The following is a 14,716-nucleotide window of genomic DNA, read 5'->3' as shown; positions in this document are numbered from 1 at the left end:
ACTTAGTAAATCGTGGATAACACCAGCAAAACAATGGATAACTCGATCAAATAACGCATGGCCAGGATACCGTGTTAAGCAGGCTATCATAAAACACGGAATTATCTTTGTACCAGTAGGTGTAAAAGGATCTTCAAACGAAGACTTAGAATGGCGAATATCTTTTTCCGTTGGCGAAAAACTTTTAATATATACATTTACTCACACACAATTACTATGTTATGTTCTATTGAAAATTCTTCTAAAAGATGTTATTGCTTTAGACTTAGATTGTAAAGATGTGATTTGTTCATATTTTATGAAAACAGTTATGTTTTGGGTATCTGAAGAATTATCTACATCTAAATGGAAAGCTGAAAAACTGATATCTTGTTTTATGACATGTTTCAGGAGGCTTATATATTGTGTTAAATACTCGGTGTGTCCGCATTTTTTCATTCCTGAAAATAATTTATTTGCAAATAAGATTAAAGGACACGCACAGAGACTACTTTTGAATAAGTTAAATTTGTTTAACAGTTATGGTTGGCAATGTATATTTTTTTCAGACCAAATTTCGAGTTTTAATGAATTAGCATTTAACATTAGCACGATGCCAAGTTGTTTATACATCCACAGCATAAGAGAGATATTGTGTTCAACTATTGCTATAGCAGATATTCTACCTTTTACTGATACATTGATTTTGGAAAAAGGAATACACAGGATAATGTCCATTACAAATTCTAAAATTAAACACCTGTTCAAGTTCTATATTTCCAAACTAAGTTCAAAATGCGTCGAATTACCACCATTGGATGACATATCCGGTAACAAATCTACTTATAAAAAAACTAGTACATATATACGTACTTTGCTACTAAGTACACGTCATGACGCTGTTTGCGGATGGCTGTTGTTAGCTTCGCTTTTCTATAGAACAAAACAGTACTATACAGCTCTTTACATAGTTGAGTATTCTCTATTAAAATATTCACCAGAAAAATTTCACAAATGGACAAATTTTTCATATGTTCATTATGAATTGTTCAATTTACACTTATTTAGAAAGATGCCTATTGTTCAAATGTTTAGGTTTTTGTTATGTGATGAGGTAATTTTTAATCCAAACTCAATGTTAATACCGGATGAATTAAAAGACGAAGTAAAAACGGGCGGAACATTTATACCATCAGTAATGTATGCTCTTTTCCTTCGTTTCTTTTGTTATTATCGTCTTAATGATGAGAGGCAATGCTGGAATTTTCTCCAAAACCTGCGATTGACTATTGAAGAACATTTTGTAAAAGCATCCCATATATGGGCAGGCATTTATTATAACATCCTCGGGATATGTTATCAACTTTTAGGAGACATAGAATCAGCAAGATACGCGTTTATGCAATCCGATGTGAATTTTGCGCACGAGAGATTATCGTTGATAAGTTGAACTTGAATGTGATTGAATATATATACATATATCATATATACAAGTCTAAATTGAAAACAATTTTCAAACCTATGATTGCGTTGGATAAAAAATTGTATACGTGTGCATGCAAAACAAATTTCTTGGTAGAGGGGTCTAAATACAGTACAAACAAAATTTTCCCCAAAAAAAAGTCAAAAAGTATATTTAAACGAAACGCATTTGTCTGACATCTCGAACAATGGATGTTCTTTATAAACCATGCTGACTACCATTGACGATTGCCAAATAAACGGATCACAAGATATAACAAAATGGATCTTTATTAAAAATTTAATACCAAACAGGAAACAATAAATTTGCGATTAACATGATAAATATGGTATACCGCAAACCTCAGGGGCAAACATTTGTACACCATATCGGGATTTTGACAAATAATGTCTCGTCAGTGGTGTTAGGAATCGAAAGTATTTGGAAAGCCATATAATTTATCTCAACTTAGGATAGAATTTTGAAGAGTCGAAATAGGATGAACGGATCATTTTAACCCGAAGGTAAATATATTACAAGCCCAAACGAAAAAATATAAATAAATCCGATGTGAATTTTGCGCACGAGAGATTATCGTTGATAAGTTGAACTTGAATTTGATTGATATCACAGTAGCATGGGTTCGAATCCCGGCGAGGGAAGAACCAAAAATTTGCGAAAGCAAATTTACAGATCTAACATTGTTGGGTTGATGTTTAGACGAGTTGTATATACATTATGTACACAGCCATGTATCACCATCATTGATGGCGATCCAATGGATACATCTGTTGTAGGGTTGTCACTGACTCAGACGTACTTATAAATATAATTATTTTCTGTGACTGTATCTTATATTAATTTGTAGGATCCTTTACTATAGATAATTTAGCTGATCTGTAACAATAACATCTTCATGCCTTATATATCATGTACTGTAGTACGCCGCTAGATTAAAACTGACGTAGAAAGGTAACATATGGCCACCGTAAGCTCTTTTTTTGAGAGCCCAGGTGGTCGTGTGGTCTAGCGGGACGACTGCAGTACAGGCGATTTGGTGTCACGATATCACAGTAGCATGGGTTCGAATCCCGGCGAGGGATGAACCAAAAATTTGCGAAAGCAAATTTACAGATCTAACATTGTTGGGTTGATGTTTAGACGAGTTGTATTTACATTATGTACACAGCCATGTATCACCATCATTGATGGCGATCCGATGGATACATCTGTTGTAGGGTTGTCACTGACTCAGACGTACTTATAAATATAATTATTTTCTGTGACTGTATCTTACATTAATTTGTATGATCCTTTACTATAGATAATTCAGCTGATCTGTAACAATAACATCTTCATGCCTTATATATCATGTACTGTAGTACGCCGCTAGATTAAAACTGACATGGAAAGGTAACATATGTCCACCGAAAGCTCTTTTTTTGAGAGCCCAGGTGGTCGTGTGGTCTAGCGGGACGACTGCAGTACAGGCGATTTGGTGTCATGATATCACAGTAGCATGGGTTCGAATCCCGGCGAGGGAAGAACCAAAAATTTGCGAAAGCAAATTTACAGATCTAACATTGTTGGGTTGATGTTTAGACGAGTTGTATTTACATTATGTACACAGCCAAGTATCACCATCATTGATGGCGATCCGATGGATACATCTGTTGTAGGGTTGTCACTGACTCAGACGTACTTATAAATATAATTATTTTCTGTGACTGTATCTTACATTAATTTGTAGGATCCTTTACTATAGATAATTTAGCTGATCTGTAACAATAACATCTTCATGCCTTATATATCATGTACTGTAGTACGCCGCTAGATAAAAACTGACGTGGAAAGGTAACATATGGCCACCGAAAGCTCTTTTTTTTGAGAGCCCAGGTGGTCTTGTGGTCTAGCGGGACGACTGCAGTGCAGGCGATTTGGTGTCACGATATCACAGTAGCATGGGTTCGAATCCTGGCGAGGGAAGAACTAAAAATTTGCGAAAGCAAATTTACAGATCTAACATTGTTGGGTTGATGTTTAGACGAGTTGTATATACATATCTCATATATACAAGTCTAAATTGAAAACAACGTTCAAACCTATGATTGCGTTGGATAAAAAACCGCATTTTGTATACCTGTGCATGCAAAACAAATTTCTTGGTAGCAGGGTCTAAATCAAACACAAACAACATTTTCCAAAAGACAAAAAAAGGGGATAAGTGAATAAGTATATTCAAACAAAACGCATTTGACTAACAGGTCAACAACGGATGTTTTTAAACCCTGCTGACTACTATTGACGATTGACAAATAAACGGATCACGTGATGTAACAAAATGGATCTTTTTATTAATATAATACCAAACAGAAAGCAATAAACTTGTGGAAAAGACAGTATACCGCAAAAATGAGATGCAAACATGTGTACGCCATATCCGGATTTCGACAATTAATGTCTCTTCAGTGATGTTAGGAATATAAACGATCTATATATATTTATGTTTATATATGTTTAGTTATACATAGTTGCTTGTCCTTCTCAATGAAAACACTTATTTTGGCAATATTCTGTTATTCTTGTTCGTTTCTATATAAAAGTATTTGAATTTTTATTTTCATATTGTCCTCCCAGGATTTTCATAGTTATTTAAATAGATAACATGAACCGTCACAAATATCAAACAGTATAACGATCCTTACCATTCATCAACCTCTGATCTACTCCGGAAATAAATCAGTATCAGTAACTCATTGGCTTTGACAATATAGGCTCGAAAGAATAATCAATTAACCTTAAATTGTTATGAAATGTAAAAATATTGCATCGGACGCATTGAGTCATTTCTGCGTATCGACAACACAAACATTTTACATCAGTTCTTTCATATCCAACTTTTGTATTCGTTGGTAAGTTAATGCGGTTTCACACTGATTTTGGTGATTACATCGGAATCTCTTTATTACGTCATTCTCGAAACTATGCGAAATAGTGGAGCGGCGAATTCTGAAAAGACGCGTAGTTAAGGAGCTTAATGCATCCAACAAACAAACAGTTTTCAATTAGATTAATGAATAAATATTAAACTTATTTTTTAAACATGAGGTAGGAAAATCGTACTGATCATTTAGCATCAAAATTGCCTTTTTTAGTGTTATGCAGTTTATAAACCTAAATTGCTGATTTTCTAGCATTTTAACTTCAAATCACCACATATATGCCATATTTGAACATGCAAATCTAAGAATAAAACATTTTACACCAGTTCTTTCATATCCATTTTTTGTAGTCGTTGGTAGGTTAATGCGGTTTCACACTGATTTTGGTGATTTTGGTGATTGCATTTTTACCCTGTTTGGAAACCTCTTCATTGTCACATAAATGTGATACTGCTGTTTGTCTGTTGACTGTTGTCTGTTGTCTTTTTTCTTTTGTATATAGCCATGGCATTGGCAGTTTATTTTCGACTTGCCTATATGAGTTTGAATGGCAATTTGTATCCTTCGCCTTTTTTCTCTTATAAAGTTGTTAAATCAAATTTGAAAATAACAGTTTGACACTTATCCGGATATGTAACTTTATTTATAAAAATTGTGATTATTGAATCAGATATTGTATATTGACGAGATTGTACATTGACCGTATGTTACAACATGTAACATCTATCTCATTTGGTCTTTGATATGTATTCAATCCACTATTTGCTTCTTGTCAAGTTTAATCCCAACGTCACTGATGAGTTTTTTGTAGACGCAACGTGCGTCTGGCGTAAATACAACATTAAATCATGGTATCTATGATGAGTTTATTCATGGTACTGTACAATGCTGTTTGAGCTATTATTTTTTTCTAAAAACAATGTATGAATTCATCCTCCCTTTCATAACTTGCAACTTTAAGCAATTTACATTTATATTTCCTTAAACATCATAAATACACATTTTTTTTCAAGCGTGGAATCATCTACCAAAAATATAAATACATTTATATTATGAATGAACATGTTTCTTTAATTTCTATGTATTGTTTAACAAATATTGTAAATAATCTACAATATATATTTATATTATGTCCTTCTAAAATTTAGAAGTTAACCCTGCGATTTATTTGAAATTTGAGTTTTAATTTCTTTCCTCATTACATTTTGTAATAATTTCAATGTTTTGCAGTTTTAACAAAAGTTTAAGTTGATCAATAGATACCCAATATTATCTTTAGAATTGCAATTCTTAACAGAATACAATATAGCATGTTGCTTCATACTTTTTTTTCAAAATGTTTTGAATATCGATTAAACCTTAATACGAGTACGAGAACAGGTACACGACAATAAGTGCAATAATCATTTATGGACATCATAAAGTCATTATGATAACTACATGTATGCATGAGCCTTTGAAATTCGCCCTCAAGACAATTTTCTGTTTTGTTGGCATATGATTAATCTTAAGCATTATAGTATGCACATGTATATTCTACATTTTTAAAATTCTGATTATTACAAATACATCCTGATGATTAGCTATTCTATTGTACATTTGTAATGTCAGGAATTTATTTTAAGTAAATATATAATTATATATCTTGTATATATGTACATGTATTATAAATGAAAATATTAAAATTAATATTGAAACAGACATTGTATTTTATGTTGCTTTAGCTTATTTTCTAGATAACTAGATACTCATGAATTTTATGTCAATTAAATTGATATGATAGTCCATTGAACTGATCTCTGTTGACAGGTTTTTTTTCAAACTTGTTATCAAAGTGTGTCGATACTTCGATTTAATCTTTACAAATTATTTTAACTGCCTTGTATATCTGAAATCATCGCATGATTACCCAGGGCAGGTCCAACATCACCAGGAAATGCTAGTAAATTGTTTCGTCATTCTTTATAGGCCTGTAGATCTAGGTAATTGGCAAAGAGTCAATTTTTGAGTCGTGTGCTGTGAGCACCTCCATTTTTTGCTGCACCAAAGTTTTTAGCTCTGTCAGTATACATTCTACTTAAATCTGCCATTTTGTAGACCTGTGCTATATGATCACTTCTTTAGCCTTCCATAAAGCTTTTTTTATATAGCAGTTCGAGAAACATTAATTTTGATCATTGAGAAGCTTCATATTTCCTTAACAATAAAATGTCATTAAAAGAGGGACGAAAGATACCAGAATGACAGTCAATTTCATTAATCGAAAATAAACTGACAACGCCATGGCCAATTGAAAAGGACAAACAGACAAACAATAGTACACACGACACAACATAGAAAACTATAGAATAAACAACACGAACCTCACCAAAAACTAGTGTTATTCTCAGGTGCTCCGGAAGGGCAAGCAGATCCTGCTCCACATGTGGCACCCGTCGTGTTGCTAATGAGATATCAAATCCGGTAAAAAGTCTTATTCGGTAGGTCACATTTGTGAAAGGGAAGGGGATTGTAGTTACGACGTAAGGAACATATCCGATTGCATTTCTGAAACGGTTATTCCATAACGGTCAACCAACTCGTGATGGCGTCCGTAAAATTTACGAAGAGATGATTTCAACTTCACCATTTGGAAACATTTGAAAACGTTCAGCTTTTTTTACATAGTTATATTCATGTAGTGTTGTGTTCCACCATAAATCTGTCTAGCAAATTGAATCGTCGAATGTAAATGTAAGGTGGTGAACAACAAGCTCCCTCAGAATTTTGTGGGGTTAAACATGTTTGAAGTTTCCAAACCTACACTAACTTTAAGTCTAGGTCAATCATTGAGTCTTTGATTAGAAACAGAAATCGCCTACGGCAGCAGGCACACCTGTTACTAACTTAAATATCCAGGTTTAAACACAAGTAACAGGGGCAGGACATTTTTTTTTTATTCTTGCGTTTTTCTGAATCATATGACCGTAATTCAAATATGACGTTCTCCAAACTATTGAGTATATATACACACCGTTATAAAATTCAAATATATTCATATGTCAGCTGAAAGGCAACGTCATCATTTGTTTTAGGCTGTTCAAATCCTACTCACACGTTGTATGCTTTTTACGAATGATTTATCTCACGTTAGATGATGCAAATGACATCATTGACAGATGATGTAATTATGTGAGGATTTTACATGAAAATGCGCAAATGGGAAACTCAAAGTCGTCAAAACATGAAAACATAAACAAACAATGGTAAGAATTTGAATAATCATAAGATAAAATTGAGAATGGAAATCAGGAATGTGTCAAAGAGACAACAACCCGACCATGGAAAAAAACAACAGTAGACGGTCACCAACAGGTCTTCAATGTAGCGAGAAATTCCAGCACCCGGAAGCGTCCTTCAGCTGGACCCTAAACAAAAATATATACTAGTAAAGTAATAATGAACGCCATACTAATTTCCAAATTGTACACAAGAAACTAAAATTAAAATAATAAAAGTCTAACAAAGGCCAGAGGCCTATGACTTGGGACAGGCGCAAAAATGCGGCGGGGTTAAACATGTTGTCCATTTCTTTTTTACATGAAAGTAAGAAAGTCAATTAAATTCCTTCAAATCTGTTTTAGTATGTTATTGTATATCGTTTAAGAATGTCAGGTAAACAAATTTCTTTGTGTGTCTTTTACGTCATTATTTAAATTGTATGTTCAGTTACGGGAACAATAAACATTTCAGTTCACATAGAGCGCATCGATCCAAAAAAATTGCTGTCTCTGTCTTATTAGAATAGAAATAATTCATAGGGGCTTGAATTTATATTAATTTTTAAACGGGTTGGTCCTTTATTCTGATATTTACCCCTCGCTGTCGCTCGTGATAAATATTTAGCATCAAGGGCCAACCCGGGGTAAAAGCACATTAAAGTCAAGCTCCTATTTTCTTAAATATACCAGAAATAACTTTTATTTGCTATTAACTATCAAGTCCTAGTTTAGTATCCACAGTTATCACTGATGTATAGTATATCAGTGACCACTGTAGATACTAATAATAAATATAAACTTGGAATTGATTGTAAACAACAAATACAAGCTAACTTGTAAAGCAATATATCTGGGTGAAATTTGATCCGCCAAAAAAAATGTCACAGTAGTTGTTGTTATTTTTTTATCAGGAGGAAAATATTTCCCTAGGATATTTTTTCCTTTGCCGTGAAATTCTATCTTGGTAGTTAAACTATTAAATAGTTATTAAAAAAACGTTATCTTTACAAATACTATGTAATAATAATAGTGTATTTGAATTAAAGCTCAATTGTTAAAAAAAAATGAATTCAAATGGAAAAATATTTCACAGATTGTCATTGAAAATAATATCCTAATTATTGCGCATGATCATTCTTATGTATTACTATATATATATATATATATATATATATATATATATATATATATATATATAACTCGTCTAAACATCAACCCAACAATGTTAGATCTGTAAATTTGCTTTCGCAAATTTTTGGTTCTTCCCTCGCCGGGATTCGAACCCATGCTACTGTGATATCGTGACACCAAATCGCCTGCACTGCAGCCGTCCCGCTAGACCACACGACCACCTGGTCTCTCAAAAAAAGAGCTTTCGGTGGGCATGTGTTACCTTTCCACGTCAGTTTTAATCTAGCGGCGTACTACAGTACATGATATATAAGGCATGAAGATGTTTTGTAAACAGATAATTTATAAAAATGACCATATAATTGATATTCATTTCAACACCGAAGTGCTGACTACTGGGCTGGTAATACCATTGGGGACGAAACGTACACCAGCAGTGGCATCGCCCCAGTGGTGTAAATAGTTATCAAAGGTACCAAGTTTATAATTTAATACGCCAGACGCGCGTTTCGTCTACATACGACTCATCAGTGACGCTCAGATCAAAACAGTTAAAAAGTCAAACAAATACAAAGTTGAAGAGCATTGAGGACCCAAAAATTGAAGAAAAGTTGTGCCAAATACGGCTAAGGTAATCTACTCCTGGGCGTAAGAAAATCCTTAGTTTTTCGAAAAATTCAAAGTTTTGTAAACAGAAAATTTATAAAAATGACCATATATTAATTGATATTCATGTCAACACCGAAGTGCTGACTACTGGGCTGGTGATACCATTGGGGACGAAACGTACACCAGCAGTGGCATCGACCCAGTGGTGTAAATTGTTATCAAAGGTACCAGGATTATAATTTAATACGCCTAACAAATGTTTTATTTTAAGATGTTTAAATGTGCGAATGGTCAATGTTTACCTATAGAACATGATTTTTGACCCCGTACTGTCTACTGTCTAATTACCGGAAAATATCTAATATTTCAGGATAAAAAAGATTCCTTCTTGATCAATTTATCATAACTCAATGGAAATATAACAAAACTCACCTTTAGAAATACTCAGTTGAGGTCCTTTGCTCTTGAAATCATTCCACGTGTTAGCCTTCAATTATTCGATCATCTCGATTTTCACGGGATTATTTTGATCAATGTTAAGGGTCACTGATTAAATTATAACCAACATCGGACAATGAATAGTACAACTTCCGTATTAACGGTAAATTATGATGACCTCCACAAAACTAAATTGACAAATTGTTAAAATCAATGTATTGTATTTGTAATAACTAATCATAATTCATATATATATAAATATAAATTTACTGTATAAAATATCTGGTTAAACAGTAACAAATTCACAGGGATATCCGGCTTAATGCCGTGAGTCGAGTAATTTATTTAACAGCAGAGAAATGTGCAATAAAAGATTTATCGTTTTAAAAAAAATCATATCCTGATATATTCAAGTAAATATCATTCTTTTTAAAAAATAAATATCATGAAACATATGAAAGAAAACCAGGAGTAATTTCAAAAATTATAATTGTGAAATAATTTCATGATTAAATTAAATTTAATTAAGGTAAGTGAAAAGAGGTAAAAGTGAGTTGTTTTAAGATCTCAGTACAAGTATAAGTTATTAGCACATACTTACAACTTTTCGTCCAATCAAATTACTTGAATTTATCTTCTAACTTTCATAGTACATACTTTTTCGTGTACTTAGAAACTACGCTTGAATGACCACAAGGGTAGGATTTCATTGTATCGTAACCAAGATATTGAAATACAAATTGCTACTGGCTATTTTGAAAAATGTTGTGTTCCAAATTAAACAAAATAGTTTGTAATTAGTTTTCAAATTAATTTTTAAACATCCCACTATTTAATCTTTGGATCAAAAAATGTGTTTGACAATTAAAGTTTCTTTCAATTAAATAAAGAGGAACAACTATACATTGTAGTTCATTATAACTTGATTAGAGTACAATGCCATCTAAACTTGTAATCATTTATGTTATCTTCCATGTAATTCCTTTGTACACAAAATAGAGTGAACCATAACCTTCGATATATTTCGTCATGAATGAATTAGTTATTGGTTGCTTAATGTTCAGTGACAGATAGTTCATGCATGTAAACTATTCACTAAACTACCTATGGGTACATACCAGGGGCAGATCCATCCATTTTTTAAGGGGGTTTCAACCAAAAATACAGGGGAGGGGTTCAACTGTATGTTATTATTCAAAGCATTGATCTCCCCCCCCCACCAAATAAGCGTTTTCCAACCCCCTCTTTTGGAATCTGCCACTGCAAACTATCTATATGTTTTGAAATTTATCATGTATAGTAAAACACAGCTTTATACAAATATATCTACACCATATGATACATAAACATACTTACACCAGCAACTTCAATATTTTCATTCTGAAGTCAGTATCTTACAATGATAATAGTGAGTAGATTTTCAAAACTATGTAAATGAGCTACAGCTAGTCAGCCAAAACATATCAATAGACTAATTACAGGATTACTCAAGTTGTAAATATGTGCTAAATTGGATATTGTATAGAAAGGTATATACTATGAAAATAAGAGCTTGTGGCATAGCCCCGCGCTCTTATTTGCATAGTATATACATTTCTATACAATAACCGACACAAAAGTAATAGTAGAAATATAGTTGCATTACTACTGCTAACGGCAATTGAAAAATTAGGGTATAATGATATTTTTATAACTATATAAATAGTTTTGTCTCGGGACAAAGATGTAGACGTTAATTATATTGAATCAGAGACATATAATACAAGAGATTGGCAACTCGTAGTAGAGTCTATATAACGGCCAATGAAATCACTTGGCCACCGGAAGTGCTTGGGATTATGATGTGACCTGGGATGAAGGAGGATCGAGATGAGAAAATTCCGCCATTGTTGTAAAGAGAGACGATACGCTTACAGATTTTTTTTCTCGTTTATGTCAATTGCTTTCACAGCTAAAACATGTAAGTATATTCAATAGATACATCTAACTAGTTCCACCGATTTGTTTATCCTATAATGTGCTGAGATGATGATAATAATCCAATGCAGACCTATTTAAATTCGGTCCATTCAGCTTCCCCTCTTTCAATGCTGTAGAACCGGTGTGGCCCACCATTTTATTTTCATAAAACTTAGAAATTTACGATAATATATCCAATTTTATAGTGTTATTCTACTCCCGATTGTTATCCCGTTAAAATGATACTATTTTCGTTTATTTTGATCAAATAGTGTTTTCATAAAATACGATCAAAGGTGATTTATTTATTTTTCACATTAATACTCAAATCCAGCTATGCGAGAACTACCTTTTTTTCATAAAACTTAGAAATTTACAAAAATTATCACAACATATCAAAGATGATCAAACAATTGTTACAAAAAACAAAATGTCAAACTGGTTTGGCACTTAAATGGCTTCATGGTGCCAATAAGTCTTTCTTTTGTATTATCAGAGACATTATCAAAATTTAATAAATCTTCATTTTTCAAATATAATAACACATTTCGTAACTTTAATATGAATATAAGTTTTAAAGATATTTCTCTTATATATACAAACAATTATCAAAAGATTATTGGGGATTTTTTTGTCTTGTGACTTTTTGTTCTACTAAATTTGTGACTTTATGTCCTGTGACTTTCAGTCCTTTATGCTTTTGTAAACCCCTTCTAGACCCTCATGAGAAAAATATGCAGAAGCAGAGACTAAATAAAGTTAACGTTGATGTCAGCAACTTACATTGTATGTTCACGGTACCACGTTTAACAATTGACAAACATATCAAAAATGTGTACCTAAAGCAAGCTTGAAAGGTCCATACATGACAAAATGAAATTTAAAATAGATTTAGCCAGAGACATATAATACAATATATGTCTCTGATTAAGCATAATAAAAACCGGCAGAATGTTGTATGACATACATGTAGGAAGTAAAGTTTACAAGTAAGACAAATTGTCTATTCAACTCCATCTTTTTTTTTAATTTAGAATGCCAAAGAGGAAAAGATGTAGAAATTAACAAATGGAGTTAAAAAGAGAGTAATCCTCGACCATGAACAGCTGTTGGTACCAGTATGGAAGAGACATCTGTTCCAGTTTCAATCCACACTGAAGATGGAAAGAGAATGAAAAAATATGAACGCTTAAATTTGATTGTCATGCTGTTTCTTTTTCTAGCACCAGTGAAAGGCACAGAGCAACTGATTGCACAAGAAATTGAGATATTTGCAGTGAATGAGACACACAATAAAGATGAAGAATCTTGCCATCTCCCTTTCACTGTATGCAATTTATTACAAGTTACCATCGCTGATACATGTATATATCCTTAGCTGTACAGATACCGAAATTTGCATAGTTGAACTGTACCAGATCAGTTGCAGGGAAATGATCATAAAACTCTCAGTTATCATTGACATGCAGTAACATTATGAATAAATGATTGATAATAAAAATATTATTTATACCTGGAATTGTTTTTGTTCTCTCACATTTTGGTTTAGTTACTGAAAAAGGATGGAATAATGTGTAGTGTCGGATATTCTAGATATATTGTATACATAAATACATGTACATGTTCTGATTCTCAGTCTGGCTGGTCCTTTTCATTTCAGAATACTGGGATGTATGTAGGTGGTTTTTTACAGATGTAATTTGATTTAATCAAACGCCACACACACCACATTAATTTGTTTATAGGTTTTATTAATATGATTACTGTGGGGGAAAAAACAAGAAACAAGAACATGAAATTGTACGCTTGTGATTATGGTTACATCTATTATCATGCCTTTATTATGCATGTGCTTTCCCAAAGTAAGGAGCCTGTAGTTCACTGGTGTGTTGCTGTATATATCATATTTGGATTTTTTTTCTTATTTTGTTCATAAATAAGACGGTGAGTTTTCTTGTTTGATGTGTTAAACCTTTTTCTTAAATAGACCTTGTATAGTTGACAGTGCAATATGAATTTTACGCATTGCTTAGAGCCTTTTGGTCACCTTAAAATGTTGATGTCTGTATCATTTGGTTTCTTGTGGAGAGTTAGACATTATATTGCATATACTGTTCAGAAAAAAATGAACGTCATACACTCGCACATCAATATGTAAAAAAAATATGAAATATTTGTCACTGGACGTTAAGCAACCATCAATTAAATCAACCTGATCAACAACAAAAAAAAAATGAAATATTTGCCACTGGACGTTAAGCAAGCATCAATAAAATCAGCCTGATCAACAACAAAGGAAGACACATTTTCGTGCAGTTTGTATAAAGTAAAAAAAAAAAAGGGTTTTAACTAACAATCAAGTCAAAATGTTGTTTAACTATTCACACATGTCCATGTCTGTTTCAAATTTAAAAGGAGATTTTAACTAGTCTAAAAGTAAATAAAAAAAGAAACATGTACATTACGCTTACAATATGGTTAATCCCTTTATATTCGAGGTCAAAAGTGAGACTTATATTGCAATTTTCTATTAAATGTAAGTCCTAACTAAATACACAATCCGTGAAAAGGAGAAACCATAAATTTACCGACAATCGTAAAAACAACTGAATGCAAGCTCATAATATTTCGAAAAACACAATTAGAAAACAATTTACAGACAATCATAAAAAATCAACCCAATACAAGCCAAATTAATAATGAACCCAGAAAGTAATCATTTTTTAATGATCTATACAAATTATAAATATAAGACAAAGTCGATCATGATAAACGATATTTATCAAACAAATTAAGTTTTTTTTACTACACATTATTTAATTTTATAATTTGTAAATAATATTTTCGGAAGGAGTGTGTACACCTGTGGTGTATCTACTTCGTGTGTACCAGGTGTCAAATAAAACTCATTTTAACTGGTTGTGATTTACCTGACC

The 14,716-nt window shown here is 32.4% G+C and overlaps 1 long non-coding RNA gene across 1 annotated transcript; it reads left to right on the top strand.

Annotated features, from left to right (window-relative positions):
* The first annotated feature begins 11,567 nt into the window (after positions 1–11,567).
* Positions 11,568–13,299, top strand: LOC143043391 (uncharacterized). The gene is made up of 2 exons (XR_012968361.1): positions 11,568–11,781; positions 12,815–13,299. It is a non-coding gene; the product is annotated as an uncharacterized LOC143043391 (long non-coding RNA).
* Positions 13,300–14,716: the final 1,417 nt, after the last annotated feature.

The sequence above is a fragment of the Mytilus galloprovincialis genome, chromosome 8, assembly GCF_965363235.1.
Source record: "Mytilus galloprovincialis chromosome 8, xbMytGall1.hap1.1, whole genome shotgun sequence".
Taxonomy (NCBI): domain Eukaryota; kingdom Metazoa; phylum Mollusca; class Bivalvia; order Mytilida; family Mytilidae; genus Mytilus; species Mytilus galloprovincialis.
This window is presented reverse-complemented; position numbering and strand designations above follow the sequence as displayed.